We start from the raw sequence: 8,932 nt of genomic DNA, 5'->3' as shown, positions 1-8,932 counted from the left end.
CTACACTAGGATCAATGAAATCGCCAAAACGAAGAGACGCAAATAAGGGAGACAACTATATGAAGATTTCGCCCCAATACAAAATGTGAAACAATGTATTTTATGGAATGATGTGTAAATAAATGTGGTACACTTAGATACATTATTTTGATTACCCCAAGTATCGTGTATGATTGAAATGCTTAAATAAAAGAAAAGGCAAAAGCATTAATAATAGAGACGCTAAAACAAGACCGGTGTCAACAGCAGTACATAGTTACAAGTTATTCCTCAATCACAAAATGAAACAAGAGGCCCAATGGGCCTGCATCGCTCACCTGGTATAAATCTCACACTTGTAACCTTAAAAGTGATCTAAAATAAAGCTACAGGCAAAATATCAGTATTTATGATTAAAATTCATTCAAAAGACCCTGTTATTTTTTTATAAAACATTTCACCCCTGTGATTGAAAGTCGAACAAATTTTATAGCCTTTCATCTCAGGATGCAATTTGCAAAGTATCAACATCCTGGGACCCATGGTTATTCGGAAGAGGTCTTTTAAAGATTTTAAACAAATTTGACCCCCTGTGACCTTAAATATAAGTCAAAGTCATTCACTTTAACAAACATAGTAGTCCTTGATCCCAGCATGCTACTGACTAAATATCAACATCCTGAGCCTTTTGATTATTCAGAACAAGTTGGTTAAATATTTTGAACATATTTGCTCCTTGTGACCTTGAATATGATTCAAGGTCATACAGGTAGCCCTTGATCCTAGTATGCTACTGACTAAATATCAGCACCCTAGGCATTTTGGTTATTCAGAAGAAGTTGTTTAAAGGTTTTAACATATTTGACCCCTGTGAATTTGCATATGGGTGAAGGTCATTCATTTGAACAAACTTGGTAGCCCTTCACCCAAGCATGCTACTGGCCAAATATCATCTCCTTGGGCAGTTTGGTTTTCAAGAAGAAGATGTTTAAAGTTTTTAACATATTTGACCCCTGTGACCTTGAATATGGGTGAAGGTCATTCATTTGAACAAACTTTGTAGCCCTTCATCTCAGCATGCTACTGGCCAAATATCATCACCCTGGGCATTTTGGTTATTGAGAAGAAGTTGTTTAAAGTTTTTAACATATTTGACCCCTGTGACCTTGAATATGGGTGAAGGTCATTCATTTGAACAAACTTTGTAGCCCTTCATCTTAGCATGCTACTGGCCAAATATCATCACCCTGGGCATTTTGGTTATTGAGAAGAAGTTGTTTAAAGTTTTTAACATATTTGACCCCTGTGACCTTGAATATGGGTGAAGGTCATTCATTTGAACAAACTTTGTAGCCCTTCATCTCAGCATGCTACTGGCCAAATATCACCACCCTGGGCAGTTTGGTTATCGAGAAGAAGTTGTTTAAAGTTTTTAACATATTTGACCCCTGTGACCTTGAATATGGGTGAAGGTCATTCATTTGAACAAACTTTGTAGCCTTCATCTCAGCATGCTACTGACCAAATATCATCACCCTGGGCATTTTGGTTATTCAGAAGAAGTTGTTTAAAAGTTTTTTTAAGACAATTGACCCCTGTGACCTTGAATATAATTGAAGGTCATTCATTTGAACAAACTTGGTAGCCCTTCACTCAAGCATGCTACTGGCCAAATATCATCTCCCTGGGCAGTTTGGTTTTTCAGAAGAAGTTGTTTAAAGTTTTTAACATATTTGACCCCTGTGACCTTGAATATGAGTGAAGGTCATTCATTTGAACAAACTTTGTAGCCCTTCATCTCAGCATGCTACTGGCCAAATATCATCACCCTTGGCATTTTGGTTATTCAGAAGAAGTTGTTTAAATGTTTTTTAAGACAATTGACCCCTGTGACCTTGAATATAATTGAAGGTCATTCATTTGAACAAACTTTGTAGCCCTTCACCCAAGCATGCTACTGGCCAAATATCATCTCCTTGTGCAGTTTGGTTATCAAGAAGATGTTTAAAGTTTTTAACATATTTGACCCCTGTGACCTTGAAAATGGGTGAAGGTAATAAATTTAAACAAACTTTGTAGCCCTTCATCCCAGTTTGCTTCTGGCCAAATATTGACACCCTAGGCCTTTCGGTTATTAAGAAGAAGTCGGTTAAAGTAAAATATTGACACCGGACGACGGACGGACGACGGACGCCGCGCCACGGCATAAGCTCACTTGGCACTTCGTGCCAGGTGAGCTAAAAATCGCAGATTTTTATTGTAGTAAAGACGATGAGCTAACTTGAAATAGTAAAGAGACGATGTGATTAATTTAACCATAAGAAAATTGCAACATGATGAAGAAAATGTTTGACAAAGCCCGATGAGTAGTTGGGAAGGGAGACAACTCTGACAACCACCGAGACAATTCATAGAATGGGAAACGATACTGACAATTCAGAGAATGGGAAACGATACTGAAAACCACTGACAATTCATAGAATGGGAAACATTACTGACAATTCATAGAATGGGAAACGATATTGACAACCACTCTGACAATTTATAGAATGGGAAACGATGATGACAACCACTGACAATTCATAGAATGGGAAACGATACTGACAACCACGGACAATTCATAGAATGGGAAACGATACTGACACCCACTGTGACAATTCATAGAATTGGAAACGATACTGACAACCACTGACAATACGTAGAATGTGAAACGATACTGACAACCACTGTGACAATTCATAGAATGGGAAACGATACTGACAACCACTGACAATTCATAGAATGGGAAACGACACTGACAACCACTGTGACAATTCATAGAATTGGAAACGATACTGACAACCACTGACAATACGTAGAATGGGAAACGATACTGACAACCACTGTGACAATTCATAGAATGGGAAACGATACTGACAATCGTATATATATGTCTGTGTCAGGTAATGTACCTGTGTTATAATTGTGACGTATGAGAGGTGGGTGCAAGTATTGGCTGATTGACACTTTGACCTATGACCCTGTCCATGCACGTGAAAAGCCTCACCCTGGGATCTACCCAGGTGAGTTAATTCACTCTATACCAACCATTGGCTTGGATCAGACGCATGTGAATTGCCTGTGTGCGTTACCGCCACAGTGCAAGGTAAGTCTTACATTAAATTTAAAATAATATAAAACAAACTATTACTTCTATTATAACAAATTATTAAATAAAGTACTGTGGTTTTATAATTTATTGCATTTGAATTATATTGCCGTCAAATATCTGAGGCTCTAAATTTAATTAGGGTACACTTGGTCAGGTTTTATAACATCATGTCATAGGGTTAAAATTAGGGTGTAATTATGTTATGTAAGTTTCTGAAATAAAATATAATAATATAATATTAATTTACAAGTAATGACTAAATATTAAATACTTTATGGTATTAATATATATGTGGATATAGTTATACGTTTACACGTGTCCGTATATGTACACTCAGACATTGTATTTTTATTTCAGGGAACTGTCTCCGTTGACGAGTGTGAATTATAATTATTAACAAATAAACTGTCAGTGTGTATACCTATGTCTATGGGTTATATTTAATTCGCACCAGAAGAAACCCACACATTTACTCGTGTGACAACTGTGACAGTTCATAGAATGGGAAACGATACTGTTTCAGTTCTATTACACAAAGTACATTCTCTTTCCTCTCGAGGAATTCCCATCCAACGGCCAGTTTCCAGGGGCAGCGGCAAGTTTGACGAGCAAAATTTGCATAACACAACACGATCCCTCTTGTTTAATTGAGTTAAGTAATTTTAAAACGCAAACCAAAAACAGAAAAAACCCATTGAAACGACAATACTTGAAAGGGGGGGGGGGGGGGGGGGGGGATGAAACTGGTACACAACCACCACTGGGACACGAACACCAGAAATAACAATATAAACTTTTCAAAATCTTTGGGATACAACACCATTGAAATGACAACACTAGCTACAAACAGGAACAACAATATGTATCGCTGAAATAAAACACTTGAAAGAGAAAACAACAGTATTGATAACCGAGACACCAACACCACCGGGTGGGTGGGATGAGGGAGCCATTGGAACGCTAACACCGGAATAGGGGGACAACAATGTGAACCATTGGAACGCTAACACCGGAATAGGGGGACAACAATATGAACCATTGGAACGCTAACACGGGAGTAGGGGGACAACAATGTGAACCATTGGAACGCCAACACGGGAATAGGGGGACAACAATGTGAACCATTGGAACGCTAACACCGGAATAGGGGGACAACAATATGAACCATTGGAACGCTAACACGGGAGTAGGGGGACAACAATGTGAACCATTTGAACGCCAACACGGGAATAGGGGGACAACAATGTGAACCATTGGAACGCTAACACCGGAATAGGGGGACAACAATATGAACCATTGGAACGCTAACACGGGAGTAGGGGGACAACAATGTGAACCATTTGAACGCCAACAAGGGAATAGGGGGACAACAATGTGAACCATTGGAACGCTAACACTGGAATAGGGGGACAACAATGTGAACCATTGGAACGCCAACACGGGAGTAGGGGGACAACAATGTGAACCATTGGAACGCCAACAAGGGAATAGGGGGACAACAATGTGAACCATTGGAACGCTAACACTGGAATAGGGGGACAACAATGTGAACCATTGGAACGCCAACAAGGGAATAGGGGGACAACAATGTGAACCATTTGAACGCCAACAAGGGAATAGGGGGACAACAATGTGAACCATTGGAACGCTAACAATGGAATAAGGGGACAACAATGTGAACCATTGGAACGCTAACAATGGAATAAGGGGACAACAATGTGAACCATTGGAACGCCAACACTGGAATAGAGGGACAACAATGTGAACCATTGGAACGCCAACACTGGAATAGGGGGACAATAATTTGAACCATTGGAACATTCAACACTAAAAAGGGGAACATTATGAATTATTGGACCGCTAACACGAGATAGTGGGACAATAAAAAAATACGTTCGGACACCAACGCCAGAAAAGGGAACACAAATGTGAACCATGGAAGCGCCAACACTAACAAGGGGAACACCATTATAAACCATTAATATGACAATACTAGCCGGAAAAGGAAACAAAATGTACCACTTCAATGAAGCAAAAACGAAACAAGGAGACTGAAACCTAAGAAACAACATTAAACATGCGATGGACGAAAATGGGACGTCGTCCAGCAAGGGCATGGCGCAAACTCGTAAATTTTGGACTATTTGTTGTTTTCACCCTGAACTGACCAAACAGAGAGCAGGATTTGTTTCATTTTTTTACTAGTGAGAAGAACCACTGTAAACTCTAAGTCGCAAATCAGATTAGAGTTGAGTGTGAAAGATAAAATATTGGCATTATTTCATTGACAAATTCAGCATTATTTCATTGACAAATTCAGCATTATTTCATGGACAGATTCAGCATTATTTCATGGACAGATTCAGCATTGATTCAGCATTATTTCATAGATAGATTCAGCATTATTTCATGGATAGATTCAGCAATATTTCATGGATAGATTCAGCAATATTTCATAGATAGATTCAGCATTATTTCATGGACAGATTAATCATTATTTCATGGACAGATTAATCATTATTTCATAGACAGATTCAGCATTATTTCATGGACAGATTCAGCATTGATTCAGCATTATTTCATAGATAGATTCAGCATTATTTCATGGATAGATTCAGCAATATTTCATAGATAGATTCAGCATTATTTCATGGACAGATTAATCATTATTTCATGGACAGATTAATCATTATTTCATAGACAGATTCAGCATTATTTCATGGACAGATTCAGCATTGATTCAGCATTATTTCATAGATAGATTCAGCATTATTTCATGGATAGATTCAGCAATATTTCATAGATAGATTCAGCATTATTTCATGGACAGATTAATCATTATTTCATGGACAGATTAATCATTATTTCATAGTCAGATTCAGCATTATTTCATGGACAGATTCAGCATTGATTCAGCATTATTTCATAGATAGATTCAGCATTATTTCATGGATAGATTCAGCAATATTTCATAGATAGATTCAGCATTATTTCATGGACAGATTAATCATTATTTCATGGACAGATTAATCATTATTTCATGGTCAGATTCAGCATTATTTCTTAAGTATGATAAAGCAAGATTACACTCAGACATCATCATCATCATCAAAATCATCATCATCATCATCATCCATTACCAATCATCATCATCATCATCATTATCAAAGCAAACATTTTTTTGATGTACATATGTTTCCATACAACATACACACACTCATTCCATTACTAGTCATTAGAAAAAATTCAACACTATATTAAAGATACATAAAAAAAATATGTTCTATGTAGTTAATAGTGTAACTGCATATACTTGTGTATTGAATACACAATTTTCACAACAAATTATCTTCAGATTTGCCATAATGCAAAGTATAGTATTTTTGACATACTGATTTATTTCAATTGTTATTTTCTATAATTATTTGCAGTTTTACAAGAAATGTACTAACCGTTTGTTACATATTGTGAACATTCATTTCATTTTCTCGACATTTGGGTTCGTGTAATAATATTTTGGGATACATTTTCCCTAATCTGGGGTATGGATTCTTGTTGACATTTAAACAAATAATGAAATTCATCTCCTGTTTCAGTTCTATTACACAAAGTACATTCTCTTTCCTCTCGAGGAATTCCCATCCAACGGCTAGTTTCCAGGGGCAGCGGCAAGTTTGACGAGCGAAATTTGCATAACACAACACGATCCCTCTTGTTTAATTGAGTTAAGTAATTTTCAAAACCAAAATTAGATTTAAATAATAGATAATTTGGTCCTCTTATACTTTTTTCTATATCGGCATACCACTTTTGAATAAACTGGTCATTAAGCTTTTGTGTTACAACATGTTTAAGGTTTTGTCGTTCTAGAGTAGTCCCTGTTGGGGATGTCCAGATATATGTCAACCCTAGATCATTTAGTGTAGTTTTGATAAAATTTAGCCACTTCGAGTGAAATGCGCCCGTTTCGTGTATTGCATGTATAATATTATATAACTGACTCGAAATTTAAGCGTTTTCTGTTATTAGTTTGTACCAAAATAAAATCATTCTACTTTTAATAGTATTTTCTAAAGGAAAACGTCCCGTTTCTCGATATACTAAATAATAAGGCGTAGATTTTCTTCAATTGAGAACTTTTTTTTATAAATTTCAGATGTATCGTTTCCAGGAGGGTAATATTTTCGAATCCCCATATCTCTGATGCGGCAATATTAATGTATCAAAAAGTTCAAACCGTAGGTCAACTGGTAAATTGATATTTCTGATTTTCTTATATAAAGCAAAAATAATGCTTTCTGGGCTTGATCAGCTAGTTTCTTTTTCGTATTACCAAAGTTTCCAGTATAGTTAAACAACAACCCAAGGTAGGGATAAGAATCTATAATTTCAATTTCTTCTCCCCAAAGCATAAATGTACTATTGATTTTCGATTTTCGTTTCGAAAAGACAACTATTTTAGATATATTTGTATTAAAATGTAATTTCCGTATTTTACAATAATCGCCGAATACATCTAAAGCTTTCTGTAGACCTCGGGCGATTCTGCCAGTACAACAGTGTCATCCGCATATAACAAAATAATCAATTTTAGGTACATTCCAATACCATTTTGACTAAGATTATCAATATCTTGGAGACATTTCACCTCATTATTAAACAAGAACTCCTCTAGATCATTCAAGTAGATCGAAAATAGAAATGGCGATAAATTTTCTCCTTGTTTTAAACCGATATTGCACGTGAAAAACTGAGTCTGCTCGTTTCCGATTTTTACACATGACTTAGTATCAGTATATAAGTAATATATTACATTTAGTATTTTGCCATTAATATTGCTTCTCAGCATTTTTCCCAAAGTCCAACCCTTCACACTGTATCAAAGGCTTTTTTAAAGTCAATGAATGAACAATATAACTTTTTATTATAGGAGAAATACATTGATATAAGTGTTTGCATTACAAAAATGTTTTCTGAAGTAGCATAACCTTTCCTAAAGCCAGCTTGGCTTCCACGAATAAGATTTATTTGATCAGATAATTGACTCAATCTATCATTTAGTATAGATGTAAAAAGTTTTCCCAAACACGATACTAAAGTTATTGCTCTATAGTTATCAAGGTGATTAATGTCGCCCTTGTTTTTGTTTATTGGTTTAATTAGCCCCACAGTCCATGACTTAGGTATTATACCAGTATCTAATATTGTATTAAATAATTTGACATATATATTTATAAAAGGATCTAATGAATATTATATATGTTCATTCAGGATCTCATCGTTTCCACGTGCTTTAAAATTACTAAGATTTTTAACAGATTTCCTTATCTCGGTCTCAGTTATTGGACCATTTAAAACATTGTCATACAAATTTTCCTCTAATGTAGGTAACTGAAATTCTTCCACATCACTGTTATCAGTATTAAGATTTTTAAAATAATCTATTTTGTTCAAGATGCAGTCATAGATACTCTGGCGTTTGTTTATTGTGACGTTCGACGTCGCCAGTACAGCACCCTTGGCCTTGTGTCAACTTTTTTTCATAAATGTTTCTCTACGGAAGCTAACGTGACATTCTAGATGACTAGCATGTAGGTCCATACAGATTATGATGTCCTAAAATATCGATTATATGTCCTTCTCGATGACAAAAAAGTAGGTCATATGATGTCCTAAAGTACTAAAGTATTGATCGAACGACAAACCTGCAATCTATATGTTATGTATTGAAGCACACCTCTGTATTGGAGACTGGTGTTTTCGAAAAAAGGAAACGTATTTTAGTGAAAACGTGTTTGCAGG

Source organism: Mizuhopecten yessoensis, unplaced genomic scaffold (genome assembly GCF_002113885.1).
Source record: "Mizuhopecten yessoensis strain PY_sf001 unplaced genomic scaffold, ASM211388v2 scaffold4947, whole genome shotgun sequence".
Lineage (NCBI taxonomy): Eukaryota > Metazoa > Mollusca > Bivalvia > Pectinida > Pectinidae > Mizuhopecten > Mizuhopecten yessoensis.
Note: the sequence above shows the minus strand (reverse complement) of the source record.